This window comes from Neovison vison, chromosome 2, assembly GCF_020171115.1.
Source record: "Neovison vison isolate M4711 chromosome 2, ASM_NN_V1, whole genome shotgun sequence".
Taxonomy (NCBI): domain Eukaryota; kingdom Metazoa; phylum Chordata; class Mammalia; order Carnivora; family Mustelidae; genus Neogale; species Neogale vison.
In genome coordinates, this window is record NC_058092.1 from 205,703,944 (window position 1) to 205,720,349 (window position 16,406).

Genomic DNA, 16,406 nt, shown 5'->3' on the forward strand with positions numbered 1-16,406 from the left:
TCCATGATTCCGTTCAGATGAAACATCCATAACGGAAATCTACAGAGATGAAAACTAATGATTGCTTAAGGCTGAGAGTGTGGTATAGGGTGGCATAGGGTCTAAGTGGGTGATGGGTGATTTGAGGTGATGAAAATGGTCTAAAATTGGCTGTAGTGATGGTTGCATATGTCTGAAGACATAAAACCCAGTGAATTACACACTTGAACATGGGTGAATTGTATAGTATGTGACTTACATCTCAGTAATTGTCATTTTAAAAGTTTCTAGGGAAACCCAAAGGCAAGAGGAAGACAAAAACAAAGCATAGAGGAACTTGAAGCCTGCAACACCCACAACTACAGCAAACATTAAACAGAACCTAATGCAGATAAAGTCTTATGCTAAAGGCCCACTGATCATTCATGTCCAACTTCCAACAAAAATTTACAAAACATGCTAAGGCAGAGACACGAAATGAAGAGACAAAGCAAGCAACACTACTAGACACCTATGGCAAAGATTTTGGAATTACCAGAAATTCAGAATAACTGATTAACATGCCATGGGCTTTAATGGAACATGCAGACAACATGCAAGAATAGATGAGTAATGACCAAGAAACTGAAACCTGAGACAGAATTAAAAGTAAATGCTAAAAATCAAAGCACTATAACAAATGAAAACACCTAAATACCTTTGATGGGCTCATCAACAGACTTGACACTGAGTCAGGTGAACTTGAAGATACGTCAAAAGAAACTTCACAAACTGAAATGGAGAAAGGGGGAAAAAAGAATGAAAAAGATGGGACATCTGGGTGGCTCGGTTGGTTAAGCATCTGCCTTTGGCTCGGGTCATGACTTCAGGATCCTGGGACACAGTTCCACATTAGGCTTCCCGCTCGGTGTGGAGCCTGCTTCTCCCTCCATCTGCTGTTACCCCCTGCTTATGCTGTCTCTCTCTCTGACAAATAAAAATATAATCTTTTTTTATTGTGTTATGTTAGTCACCATAGAATACATCATTAGTTTTTGATGTAGTGTTACGTGATTCACTGTTTGCATATAACACCCAGTGCTCCACGCAATCCGTGTCCTCAATATCCGGCACCAGGCTCACCCATCCTCCCACCCCCTCCCTTCTAAAACGCTCCCGTTTGTTTCCCAGAGTCCACAGTCTCTCGTGGTTCGTCTTCCACTCCGCTCTTTTCCCCCCTTCATTTTTCCTTTCTAATGTCCTCCATGCTATTCCTTATGTCTTTAAAAAAGAAAAAGACAATATCCAAGAACCGAGGGACAATTACAGTGTACCATATGCATAATGGAATATCAAAAGAGAAGCAAAAGAAAGATTTTAGAGTAAAAATTACTGAGAGGGTTTTAAAATTAGTGTCAGGAAGCTCAGAGAACAGCAAGCAGAATAAATACCCAAATATACACCTAGGTGTATCATACTTAAACTGCAGTAAGTCAAAGACAACAAATTTTGAAAGATTTATCTGACTTTTCTTCACAAACCAGGCAAACAAGAAAAGAGTGGAGTGAAATCTTCTCTGGTGAAAGTAAAAGCCCCACCAACCTAAAAGTCTGTGTAGAGCAAATTATCCTTTAAAAATAAAGGCGAGAGGGGGCACCTGGGTGGCTCAGTGGGTTGAAGCCTCTGCCTTCGGCTTGAGTCATGATCCTGGCGTCCCGGGATCAAGCCCCTCGTTGGGCTCTCTGCTCAGCGGGGAGCCTGCTTCCTTCTCTCTGCCTGCCTGCCTCTTTGCCTACTTGTGATCTCTGTCAAATAAATTTAATCTTTAAAAAAGAAAAAATGAAGGAGGGGGGCCCCTGGGTGGCTCAGTGGGTTAAAGCCTCTGCCTTCAGCTCAGGTCATGATCCCAGGGTCCTGAGATTGAGTCCCGAATGGGGCTCTCTGCTCAGCAAAGAGCCCGCTTCCCCTCCTCTCTCTGTGCCTACTTATGATCTCTGTCAAATAAATAAATAAAATCTTTAAAAAAATAAAAATAAAAATAAAAATGAAGGAGAGGGACACCTGGGTGGCTCAGTCAGTTAAGCCTCCACCTTCAGCTCAGGTCAGGATCCCAGTGTCCTGGGATTGAGTCCTGCATCAGTCTCCTTGCTCAGCAGGGAACCTCTTCTCCTTCTGCCTGCTCTGCCTGCCACTCCCCTGCTTGTGCTGACAAAATTTAAAAAAAAAAAGACCTTTTCAGACAAAAACAGGGAATTTGTCACCAGCAGAACTGCCTTGGAATGTTGAAAGAAATTCTTCAGGGAGGGGGTACCTGGGTGGCTCAGTGGGTTAAAGCCTCTGCCTTCGGCTCAGGTCATGATCCTAGGGCCCTGGGGTGGAGCCCCTCATCGGGCTCTCTGCTCAGCAGGGAGCCTGCTTCCCTTCCTCTCTCTCTGCCTGCCTCTTTGCCTATTTGTGATCTCTGTCTGTCAAATAAATAATAAAATTAAAAAAAAAATTCTTCAGGGAGAAGGAAATGGTAAAAGTCAGAAACTCTGATCTGCATAAAGGGAAAACATGAAAGGGAATAAATGAAGATAAAAGAACACCTTTAACTTTTTTTGTGGTTAACTGATCTAATAGAAAACTGTTCAAAATAATACTAATAATACAAAAACCAACTCAAAGGGCTATATGCTCCCCCATGTTTACTGCGGTATTATTTACAACAGCCAAACTATGGAAGTAGCCCAAGTGTCCATCAACAGATGAATGGATAAAGAAGATGTGGTACATATAAATAATAGAATATGATTCAGCCATAAAAGAATAAAATCTTGCCATTTACAATGACTTGAATGGAGCCAGAGACTATAATGCTAAGCAAAATAAGTCAGAAAAAGACAAGTAACATATGATATCACTCATAAGTGGAATTTAAGAAAAAAAAAAAACTAAAGGGGGGACAAAAAGAGAGACAAACCAAGAAACAGACTCTACCTAGAGAGAACAAATTGATGATTACCAGAGGGGGGCTGGGTGGAAGGATGGGTGAAACGGGTGACAGGGATTAAGGAGGGCCCTTGTGCACTGCTGGTGGGAAGTAAAATGGTGCCACCACTATGGAAAACAGTATGGTGCTCCCTCAAAAACTGGGCATGTAATTGCTATAGGACCCAGCAGGTCTAAGTACCCAATAGAATTGAAAGCAGGATCTTGAAGAGATATTTGCCACACCTGTTTTCATAGCAGCATTATCCACTACACCCAAGAGGTAGAAGCAATCCAAGTGCATCAGTGGATAAATGGATAAAGAAAATGTGGTACAGACCAACAGTGAAATATTACCTTTAAAAGGGGAGGAAATTCTGACATAGGTTACAATGTGGATGAACCTTTGAGGATATTAGGCTAACTGAAATAATCTAGTCATAAAAAGACAAACACACTTTATGATTCCATTTAAATGAAGTATCTAGAGTAGTTAGAGTAAGTAAATTCATAGAAACAAAAAGAATGAGAGTTGTCAGGGCCTGAGGAGGAGGAAGTAGGGAGTTGTTTTTTAATGGGTATAGAGTTTCAGTTTTGCAGGATTAAAGAAGTTCTGGAGATTCATTGTACAACAATAAATATACTTAACACTACTGAGCTGTATACTTAGGAATGGTTAAGATGGTAAATTTTGTGTTATGTGGCTTTAACAATTGAACATTCAAAAAATTTTAAAGTAAAAAGATGAAGGGATGTCTGCGTGGTTCAGATGTCTGCGTGGTTGGTTGAGTGTCCAACTCTTGGTTTCAGTTCAGGTCATGATCTCATGGGTCATGAGATCCCCACGTTGGGGCTCCACGCTCAGTGGGGAGTCTGCTTGAAGAGTCTCTCCCTCTGCCCCCTCCCCACTTGCACTCTTTTTCTCTAAAACAATATTTTTTTAAAAAGTAAGAGATGACGATACACTGTGCTAACATAAATCAAAAGAAAGCTGCAGGGTAGGGAGAGGTGGGGCTGGAGGCTGGATGCAGGGGTGGGAAGGCTGGACTCCTGGGTCTGAGGGAGGAGGGGACAGGGAAACGGGACTCCTGGGCTGAATGAGGACCAAATTTGGAATTCACTCTCAGGTTTAGATGGTATAAGACCTGGAGACTTGGGTTCTTAACAGGGAGTAAGGTGCATCTTTCAACTGACATGATTGTAAAAAATTTTTTTCAAAGATAAAAAATGAAGTTTCTAGGGTACCTGAGTGGCTCACATGGTTAAGCATCTGCTTTTAGCTCCAATCATGATCTCAGGGTCCTGGGATCCAGCCCCGCATCTAGCTCCCTGCTCAGCTTCTCCCTCTCCCTCTGCCTCTCCCCACCACTCACCACTCATGCTCTCTGACAAATGAATAAATAAAATCTTAAAAAAAAAAAACACAAAAACTTCTCTACTCCAAAGCCACTCACCAGAATCACCACTGTCAACAACAACAAAAGAAAGCTGTATAGTTATATTAATTTTACACAAAGCAGATCTCACAAGGAAAATTATTAGAGATAAAAAGGGGCATTACATAATGATAAAAGGATCAGTTCTCCAAGAAGACATAACAGTCCCCAAGATATATGTGCTAACAACACAGCATCCAAATATGTGAGGCAAAAACTGATCGAACTGCAGGAGAAATAGACAAATCCACTATCATACTTGGAGGCATCAGTATATCCTTAGTGGTAATTGACAGATCCAGCGCACAAAAAGGATATAGTGGTGGGGCGCCTGGCTGGGTCAGTCAGTAGAGCCATGGGATTCTTGATCTCGGGTTTTCCAATGTTGGGTGTAGATTACTTAAAAATAAAATCTTTAAAGAAAAAAAAAGGATATAGAAGAACAGAACAGGAGCGCCTTGGGGGCTCAGTCATTAAGCGTCTGCCCTCAGCTCAGGTCATGATCCCGAGGTCCTGATTGAGCCCCACATCGGGTTCCCTGCTCAACAGGAAGCCTGCTTCTCCCTCTGCTCCTCCCCGTGCTTGAGTTCCCTCTCTCACTGTGTCTCTGTCAAATAAATAAAATCTTGGAAAAAAAAAAAGAACAGAAGAATACCCAACAGCAGAATATACATAATTCTCAAGCTGACATGGAACACTGACCAAGATAGGCCACATCTGGGCCATCAATCACTCCTCAATAAACTCAAAAGAACAGAAATCATTCAAAGTATGTTCTCAGACCACAAATTAAACTGGAAATTAAATATGCATAAAAATGCTGAAAAATCCTAAAATATTTGGAGATTAACAACATATTGATTGATGGAGAGGGAAGGAGAGGGGCAGAGGAAGAGGGAAAGAGAATCCCAAGCAGGCTATATGCCCAGCACAAAGCCTGATGTGGGGCCGGATCCTACAAGCTGGGATCATGATCTGAGCCAAAATCGAGTCAGATGTTCAATTGACTGAGCCACCCAGGTGCCCCGAGATGTTTGTTTAATTTCTATACCCAATGGGACTCAAATTCATGATCCCGAGATTCGGGGTCACGTGCTCTACTTGACAGAGCCAGCAAGACATCCCAAAGAACACAATTTTAAGTAACATGGGTCAAAGAAGAAATCTCAAGAAAAGTTAAAATAATATTTTGAATTAAATGAAAATACAACATCAATTTGTGGGGTAAAATGAAAAGCACATAGAGGGGAAATGTATAGCATTGAATGTGTACATTACAAATGAAGAAAGATTTCAAATCAAAACCTAAGCTTCCACTTCAGTGAACTATAGAAAAAAAAAGAGTAATATTAAAAAAAGAAAGAAGAATAATATAAACCTAATGCAAGCAGAAAAATAAAAGTTCGAGTAAAAAAATCAATGACATTAAAAACAGGAAAGTGATAGAGGAAAAAAAAATCAATGAAACCAAAAATGTTGGTCTTCAAACAGATTAATAAAATTGTTAAACCTCTTTCTAGCTAGAAAAAAAAATAGAAAATAATTATACTATTAGAACTGAAGGGGAGGGGCGCCTGGGTGGCTCAGTGGGTTAAGCCTCTGCCTTCGGCTCAGGTCATGATCTCAGGGTCCTGGGATCGAACCCCACATCGGGCTCTTTGTTCAGCAGGGAGCCTGCTTCTCCCTCTCTCTGCCTACTTGTGATCTCTCTCTCTGTCAAATAAGTAAATAAAATATTAAAAAAAAAAAAAAAGAACTGAAGGGGAAACAGTAGAGGCTACCACTACTGAGCCCATGGACATTAAAAGGATAATAAAGGATTGTGTACAACTCTTTCCCCACAGATTTGATAACTTACATGAAGCAGATCAATTCTTTGAAAAGTATAATCCACCAAAACTCACACAAGGAGAAATACCTACTCTGAATAGCCACATATATATTAAAGAAATTGAATCAGTCATTAATAATTTTCCAAAATAGAAAGCACCAGACCCAGATGGTTTCACTCATGAATTCTACCAAGCACTGAAGAAAAAAATAATACTGATTCCCTACAATGTCTTTTAGAAAATAAAAGGAGAATGAACACATCCCAACTCATTCTATACGGAGAGCACTATGTTCATAGCAGACCAGATGAAGATATTACAAGAAAGGAGGCGCACCTGGGTGGCTCAGTTAAGCCTCCAACTCTTGATTTTAGCTCAGATCATGATCTAAGGGTCATGAGATCGAGCCCCAAGATAAAGGCCCACATGGGGCTCAGTCCAGAGTCTGCTTATTCCGCTCTCTGCTCCTTCCCCACCCCCACCCCCACCCCATCTCTAATAAAATCTTTAAAAAAGTATTACAAGAAAGGAAAACTACAGATCAATATCTCTCATGAACACAGATGCAAAAATCCTCAAAATATTAGCAAATTGAATCTATTATATATATATATATATATATATATATATCTCCCACTTTTATATCTATCTATCTATCTATATCTCCCATTTTATATATATATAATCCCACTTGGTCATAATTAAACACTATGACCAAGTGGGATTTATTGCAGGCATAAAAGGCTGATTCAGCATTCAAAAATCAATTAATATAATCCATTACATCAATAAGCTAAAAAAGAAAAATCATATGACTAATAGATGAACAAAAACATCTGACAGGGTGCCTGGGTGGCTCAGTGGGTTAAGCCGCTGCCTTCGGCTCAGGTCATGATCCCAGGGTCCTGGGATCGAGTCCCGCATCGGGCTCTCTGCTCAGCGGGGAGCCTGCTTCCCTCTCTCTCTCTGCCTGCCTCTCTGTCTACTTGTGATCTCTCCCTGTCAAATAAATAAATAAAATCTTTTTTAAAAAATCTGACAAATCCCAATACCCATTCATTATAAAACCCAGCAAACTAGGAATAGAGGGGGAACTTCAACTTGATAAAGAACAGCTACAAAAAACCTATAGCTAACATCATACTTAACACTAATGACTAGATGTTTTCCCCCTAAAACTGGAAACAAGGCAAGGATAACTTGCCTCTCACCACTCTTTCCTAGTCAGTGTTATACTGGAAGTCTCGCTAATACAGTAAGAAAAGCACATAAGAACCCATGGATTAGGAAGGAAGATAAACGGTCTTCATTGGCGGATGACATAGGGTTGTCTGTAAACACTCCCAATACTGAGACAAAAAACTCTCCTGGAGATGATTATAGCAGGGTTGTTTATACCAGCTGTTAGCACCCCCAAAATGAAATGCTTAGGGATACATCTAAACAGTAGGTATAGGGGCACCTGGGTGGCTCAGTCGGTTGGGAGTCTGCCTTCAGCTCTGGTCACGATCTCAGAGTTATACGACTGAGCCCCTTTTTGGGCTCCATGCTCAGTGCAGAGCCAGCTTGGGATTGTTTCTCTTCCCCCTGCCCTTGCTTGCACACATGTGCGCACACACACACACTTCTCTCTAAAATAAATCTTTTAAAAATACAGGCATCTGATAAAAAGTCTAATGAGAAAATGGGCAAAAAGATTTCACTGAAGAGGAAATGGAGATGACAAATATGCATGTGCACATGAATAGATAGATGTTCAACATTATTAACCACTAGGGAAATGCAAATTAAAACCACAGTGGTTTTACTGCACACCTAACACAATGGCTCAACTAAAAAGTAGTGATAAAACCAAATGCCAGAGAAGATGCAGATTAACTGGATCATTTACACATGTTGGTCAATACGTAAAAAAGTATACCCCTCTAGAAAACAGTTTGGTAGTTTCCTTAAAAACTAAACATGAAGGGCACCTGGGTGGCTCAGTTGGTTAAGCATCTGCCTTCCGCTCGGGTCATGACCTTGGGGTCCTGGGATGGAGTCCCGCATCAGGCCACCTGCTCAGTGGGGAGCCTGCTTCTCCCTCTGCCTCTCCCTTAATGCTATCAAATAAATAAAATTATAAAAAAAGATACAAATGTTCCTTCCTTTAAAAAAAAAAATAAATAAATAAATAGTTTTGCAAGACGTTAGGGGGAAACTGGGTAAAGAATACATGGGATCTCTGCCATTTCTTCACTCTTAGACTCTGTATCTGAAGCTACAAGTATTTCAAAATAAAGTTTGAAGGTTAAAAAAATGAATTGGAAAAAAAAAAAAAACCCAACTCTTTGAAGTAGGGCCAATAGATCTTGGGCATTAAGGCTTTTTTTTTTTTTTTTTTAATAAGGCAGCTGGCACATGCACTGTGAAAGTAACTGGCTTTCAGTGTTTCATGTTCAACCATCCAGTACAGAGATTCATGGATGGGTGTTTGTTTTTTTATACTTTTCTACATAGCCCCACAAATTGACTGAATAAAATCAAATCAAACTCTCCCAGATGTTGGTAGGTTTAAGGAAGGGCAGAAAAGAGCCTGGAGAGGAGAAGGGGGAGACTGGGAGCAGGGAAATTGAGGTTTGGGGGATTGGGAAAGCAGGCCAGTCCGGAAGAGCAGCTGGTAGAAATGACCAGTGGAAATCACATCTAGTTATTCAGGAGTATCAAAGTGGATTATAGGGAGGTTGCCTGCAAAGAATTCCATGTTGTCCACACATCAGCTTTTACCTTTCACAGAGCCCTTTTTTTTTTTTTAACTTTATTTGACAGAGAGTGGGAGACACAAGCAGGTAGAACAGCAGAGGGAGAGGGAGAAGTAGGCTCCCCACTGAGCAGGGAGCCTGATGTGGGGCTCAATCCCAGGACCCTGGGATCATGACCTAAGCCGAAGGCAATTGCTTAACTAACTGAGCCACCCAGGCACCACCACAGAGCCATTAAAAAAAAAAAATTCCATTGAACACAAAAGTGCACAGCTTGCAACATACAGCTCCGTGAATTCTCAAACTGAACACACCTGTGTATTCAACACCCAGATCAAGAGTCAACAGCACCCCAAGAGTTGCCATCATGCCCCTTTTCAGTAACTCCTGCACCCATTTATATGGATGGAGTCCTGTGTTATGTACCTCTTTGTGTCTGGCTTATTTGGATCAACGTTAACTTTGTGAGATCCTTCCGTAATGTTGCACAAACTTGTGGGTCTTCCTTCTCCCACTGTCAGACAGGATTCCATTTGTGGATCTACCATAACTTCCATTCTAGTGTTGTAGGACATGTGTACAGCTTCCAGTCTGCGGCTGTCTGAGTAATGCTATGATCATTTTTGTACATGTCTTTGGGAGCAGGCCACATAGTTCTGGGGGCATATGAATGAAAAAACCCAAATCATAGGATATTTATACATTGAGCCCTTGTGAAACAGGTTTCTAGAATGGCTCTGCCACTATCCGTTTTACCAGGATTTATCTAGAGCCTTCCTAACGCTTGGTATTTTCATTTTTATTCATTTTCATGGGTAAGGATTGGAATTATGTCTTGTTTTTTAAAAGACTTATTTTCGAGATGGGGGGAGGGGCAGAGGGAGAGGGAGAGAGCATCCTGAGCAGACTCCCTGCTGAGCAAGGATCCTGACTCCAGGCTCCATCTCCTAACCCTGAAATCACAACCTGAGCTGAAACCAAGAGTCAGACCCTTAGTGGACTGTACCCCCAGGTGCCCCAGTTGTGTTTTGGTTTTAATGATGAGTAATGATGAGTTTTGGTTTTAATTGAGCAACAGGGCTCCGTCTTTGAAAGCGGAGGCCACGCACCCAAGACAGCTTCTCATACAGGGACCAAACCCCCGAGAGCTCGTCCTCCATTCACCAGTCTCATGGGTTTTGGCAGCACTGAAGGTGACAAGCTGGAAGGTTTCCAATATACTTAACAATTCAGCTCAAGCCATCTTAGCATTATTATTATTATTATTATTATTATTGAGGTATAAGTAACATACTGTACTGGTCAGGTGTTGGTCTGTATTGTCACAGGGTCGCCACAGTGAGTCTCTTTACCCTGTCCCCTTAGGAAGTCAAGGCAATATTCCTGACAACCTTCCCCGGGCTGTGACTTCCTCGCGACTTATTTCATAGCTGCAAGTTTGTCCTTTTTAATCCCCTTCAGCCATTTCGTGTCTCCCCCCACCCCCCACTTCTGTCCAGTGACCACCAATCGGTCCTCCTATCTGGGAGTCTGGGTTTTGTTTTGCTCCGTTTTTTAGCGTCCGCAGGTAAGTGAAATTACAGTTCACACCAACTAAACCAAAGATTTGACCACTAACAACGAAGAAATTGACAAGCCTTGGGCTGCCCCTGGCGGGGCCAGAAGGAAATGCTGAGGTGGGTGGGTGCGCCCGCGGGCACAAGCCAAGTCCTCTTTCCCGGAACCCCACAAAGCCCAAAGGCAGACCACGTACCACTAGATCGCGGCACGGATAAAGGCTAACTTTCAGTTATCGGCGCTAGTGAGAGCTTCGTTCCAGCCGTTCATCTGTGGGGGCCCCCTTGGGCCCCCAGAGTTGATGGGGAGAGGATTTCCAACTGAAGGCGCTGGAGATTCAGGAGATGCCGAAAGCAGCTGGGTCGGAGCCTCCCTTCTGCGACTGAGGCCGGAACCCTGCAGCAAGGCTGCGGGCTCCGGCCAGGGGGAGCGCACGCGCACCCGCGTAAACCAACTTCATCACCAACCTGCTCACTTCTTCCCCTGAAAACCCACGGTCTCTCCTAAAGAAACCATCTGAAGCTCTGTTCTCCCCTCTCGCCTCTTCCCCTGAGGTTAGGTGCTAAACCCCACCCTGAACTCACTCACGCACAGGAACTGCCTGGTGCACGGAATGTCCACACGCAGGAGACTAAGCTCTGCCTCCCCTCCCACTAATCTGTCTTTTGCCCGTTAATTCGAAGGCTCCTCATCACTGCACCTGAAAGGGTAGAAGAAAGGGTTTTCTCAGCAACCCCGCGAACAGCAGTGGGACCCGTCAGCCGGGCACCCTCCCCGCCTCCCGGCGCACGGACCTGTGGCGCACCGCCGGTCGAGCTAAACTAGGATGTTGAAAGGGCCGGAGGGACCCGTGTCTGTGACGAAGGCTCCCGAGCCCCATTTCAAAGCTGAGTGTTGGTCCGCGTTTGCGGGTGAGGAGTCCCCGGCCTCGGCGGCAGTCAGGCCTGTCCCCTGTCCCGCACGTCCCCTGTCCCGCACATCTGCTCCGCGGGGTTCCTATGGAGCAAGGGGGCTGCTTGGGGCGCCTGCAGACCTAGGCGCGCACCAGGCTCGGCCTCTGGACCTCTGCCCCTGGAGAGGGCAGGCTCCTGCTCCCAGAGGCGCCGATCACTCCCCCCAGGCTCCCTCCACGCCCAGAGTTAGGGCAGCACAACGCTTTTTGCCAGGGACAAATGGGGGTCCAAGTAGGCCCAGCATTCTGAAAGTAGGATTCCGTTTGGGGCTTAGCGTAGAACGGTCTATTTTTAGATAAAGCCGAAGTAAAAGGAACTTGAACCTGAATCCCTCCGCGCATTTTGGAGGGGGCTGCACGAGGGGTCCAGAGCTCCAAACGTCACGCGCCGCCCGACGACTGGGCTCCGACTCCGGCCTCTCGCGTCCGCGCCGGGCTATGCTGCGCCCTGCCGGCCGCGCAGGCGGAGCCGGGCCGCCCGAGCCGCCCCTCCGGACGCAGGGGGTGCGGCGTTCCCGCCGGGGTCAGCTTACCTGCGGGGCTGGGCGAGGAGCAAACGGGGGCCTCCTCGGGGGCGGGGCGGCCGTTGGTCCCGGATCCGGGCACGGGCTGCAGGTCGGGGTCCCGGGCAGAAGCTCGGGGGTGGGAGCCGGCCTGCGGGAACCCGCGACGACGGAGCGTGTGCGCAACCGGGCGACCCTAGGCCGCGGCCGGAGCTGGGCCCCAGGAAGCCTGCGGGAGCCGCTAGCCGCCCCCATCCCCTCCCGGAGCCGAGCACCCTGTATCAATGTCTGCCCCCGCGAGGGTGGGGCGGCGGGCGAGTCGCCGCTGGGCTCCCCGAGGGCCCGAGAGCTGCGCCGCCGCGGGTCCCCGCCAGTCCCCGGCGCCCGCGCACGGCCGCGGGACTCGGTGGGAGGCCCGGGAACTTGAAAACACCAGCGCCCGACCCCACCCCAAACCCGTGAAACTAATCTCTGGCGTGGGCCGCCCGCACCTGCAGTTCGCACCTGCAGTTCCTAAAAGCTCTCGGTGGGATTCTTTCCTGCAGCGACCAGTGATCCATTTTCTAAAAGGATTAAACTCAGCGCCCAGGAGAGAGCATCTAGCGCGTCCAAAGTCCATACGGGATTTTTAAGACCCATTTTCTGAAATGATCAGAGAGAGTCTAGGGTAAAAAGTAAAAAGAAAGGGGCATACTTACATTTTCATTGACTTTCTTGGTTTTGATTTGGAAAATTAGTTTCAAGTACTGGCATAAAAACCCAACTGCCCCACTAAAAACCTTGCATTGAACACACGTGCACCGTGTCAACAAATGCCTTACTTTTTCAAATATACCTGTGCTTTTTTGTTTTTAAAGTTTTTATTTATGTATTTAAGAGCGAGAGACAAAGATAGCGAGAGAGAGGAGAGGGAGAAGCAGACTCCCCGCTGAGTAGGGAGCCCCATGCGGGACTTGATCGTAGGACCCTGAGATCAGGACCCTAGCTGAAGACAGACTGTTAATCAGCTGAGCCACCCAGGCGTCCCTCTACTTGTGCTTTATTATTTAAAAAAAAAAAAAAAAAGTGGTGTCAGAGAAAAGGTGAATTTTGCTGTATTTAATCTGCCGTCATGTGTCCCCCCCCGCCCCTCCAAAACGGCGAATCAAGCAAATCTGAACGTGCAAATGTTCCCAGATGCAATCCGTATACTCCGAGCTATTCCTTAGCAAATGCAAAGGATGACAAGTGTCAGTACTTCATACAACTATATTTAATAAGTTGTTATTACAGAAAAAAAGGAAGTCCAAACTACAAAGTTTAAGCAGTTGTAAGCAATAGCTGCATTGAGCTCCATGGGTAGTCACAGTACTGCAGTTCCATACAAGCAATATTAGTCCAAGCCCCAGAGGCGGAAGCTGAGTCAGGGTTACTAGCAAAAACAATCTAAGAGAACAGGTAATAAAAGATACAATACATTTAAAATTAGTTGTTAGTTGAAAAACAAATACAGAGATCTTAGCTGTGAACACTCTAAAAGTTATGTCCATTATTTTGACAGCAAAAATACAAATACCTAATACTTTATACCCCAACAGAACTATATCCAGAAAAGAGAGAGAGAGTTTTCCTGTATTAGCACCCGAGTTTTCTACTTGTTGCCATTAACTTGCGTCATACAAATTTAAACATCCCCAAATCCCATATCCACTTCTTGACCCATTTTGGGGTATAAAGTCAACAGCGTTAATTATAAAATACTCTGTGGTAAAATGGAACACTATTGCAGCTGAGATAGAGAAGTTTGGTTATTATTAAAAAAAAAAAAACCAAAATGTTAGCTGACATACCATACAAACTGGTGAAAAAGCAACAATCCATACAAATAAGCCAGTTTTAACAAAAAGATACTTTTTTTTCACTAATCTGTGACTAATCTTTCACTCAAACCTTGCAAGTAGAGATGTCACAATACTCAAATATTTAGGTAGGAGCTTTACCCAGTTAAATGCCATTTTGTTGCTAATATAATAGATAAAATGAAAACTAGCAGTTACTTGCTAATTGCATAAATGCAGTACACTCTGCATTAGCCCATGCCTCACTAACAAGCTATAAAACACAAGAAATAGGCAGAAATCTAAGCATAATCTTTATACCACTAAGCAAGAATTTTCCAATTTCTTTTCTTCTGTTCCTAATCACTTATTTGTAGTTAATGTAAAATTCCAACCAGTAGTACCCAATTTGAGTTAAAATTTTACATCACAACTTGATCTAATCTATATATTATTTACAAAACTGAATACATAGAGCATACCCAAGAGCCAACTCTGGACACCTGTTTCTCCACGTTATTGATAGCCTCGCCTCCGAGACCACGGAGCTGGAAGGGGGCCATCAAGGACGAGGAGAAACACACCATCCTTCTAGAGCAAGTCATTGAATGTTCTGTTTACGCAACACCAGTTCTGCAGTCCTAGGTACTTTGTTTTCATTTTAGGTGCCGTTACAGGGACGCGCTGCCCTAACGGCACAGCTTCAAGGTGAGGTGAGTGTTGGAAAAGAAGCAGGAGGGCGGACAGATCATGCTCGGAATGGCCAGATGTTGCCACAAGGAGGGACAAACAAGGGGCACCGTAACGGGGTGGAGGAAGACGAAGTCTGGGACTGGACGTCCATATACAGTGGTGACGTCTGAGCGTGCTTCCTCGGCCGCCACCCACGCCAGCGGGAGGGCAGGCAGGAGGGACACTGCAATCCAAGTAACTACACAGAAGGTGGTGTCCTCCTGGCGGCGTCCTTCTGCTCTCGGCCGTCACCACTGTAAATGTTTGGGGAAGATGTGGCCTGGGCGAAAGACACCGTCTCACACATGGACAGCAGTTGGTGGCAGATTCTCTCTCTCTCTCACACGCACGCATGCACACACGCACATAATGACAAGTTAGAGGGGGAAAAACAATGAATCATTCTGTTGACCTAGCCGGGTTTTCCACCTGGTGGTATTTCGGTGGGAATGACTCCATTATCAGGGCCCCAGATCTGGCTGCACCTGGTGTTGTATAAATCCACTGTGACATCCCTAGAGAACTGTACTGTGACATCCCTAGTCTTACACTAAACCACTGTAATAAAGGAAAAGGCTTGTCAAAATCTCACATGTTCTGCTCATTCTGTCATTTTATTACCCAATTATCCATTACATTTTCCAATCACTTTACATAACCAACCATGTTCATCGTTGTCACACTATTGTAAACCACATCAGCAAGTTAATACATAAAGCTTTGCATTTCAAAAAACTAGACACTTTAGTAACAATATTACAAAGGTTTTAGCTTCAAAAATAACTGAAAATGAAAAAAATAAACTTTTAAAGAATTAGCATCATAAAATTAATTTATTCCAAGTAAAAATACAAAATAATATTATGACATTGACCAGATATGAAAGTCCCTCCCAGAAACAACTCTATTAATGATTGAGAAAGCACTCCTTAAAGAAAATACGAAATAAAATGAAAAATATGTAAATATGTTTAATTTTTTTCTTAGCAAAAAATCTTTCTAAAAATAACAATGAAAATTTGTCTCAGTACAAAGGCTACATTACTATTGAAAAAATACCAGCATGAAGAAAAGGTACATATTTGACAGTAGAAAAATGATTTCAGTGAATCACAATGTCTAAAGTTTGCAATGAAAATAAATCTGCAATAAAGATTTATGCCTTTTTTCTTTTCTTTTTTTTTTCTATTTTTTATACAAACAGTACAAACAGTATTGCACATAACAACAAATAGTCGAGGTTAGGTTTTAGCCTTCAAAAAATCGACTAGTTCAAGTGTCACATCAAGGAAAGGCCACAACAGGACCTGTGATACCCAGGGGCTTCCCAGTCAAGTTGCAGGTCAGAACACCTCTTGTGTTTTAAAAAATAATTTTTTTTGAAGGACCCTCTCTTTTAATATAACATTAACAACTTGGGGGCACATTTATTTACAAAACAAAAGGGAACATGTTATAATTTAATAAACTAAAAAAGTTCTCTTTAAAAAAATACAAACAGAAGAACTCTTTCACAATCCTGGTCAGTCGTGCACAATCAACGCTTGATTATAAATATACAAATGAAGGGAAAGTAGTTTCCACCATCTATCCACAACTTTCAGCACCAAAGGGAGTTTATTCTTTATTCTTTGTAACCTATTCTTCGTGACCATGGTTTTCACCTCCACATCAGCTTCCCGCTGTACAAGCTTCCAGCTTTTTTTTTTTTTTTAAATCTCAGTGTTGTTTTAGTACATGAAAGAGGGGTGCTTCTTCAAAAAGTTTTGCTTCTTTCACATAATTAGGTAGATTTCTGTAGGTTAGATATGATCTTTAATATTATAGTTATAAAGCTCTAACTTCTTCATTTTCAAAAAACACAAATAAGCATGAAAAAAATAAAGTTACCCATCTGTTAAATCATTT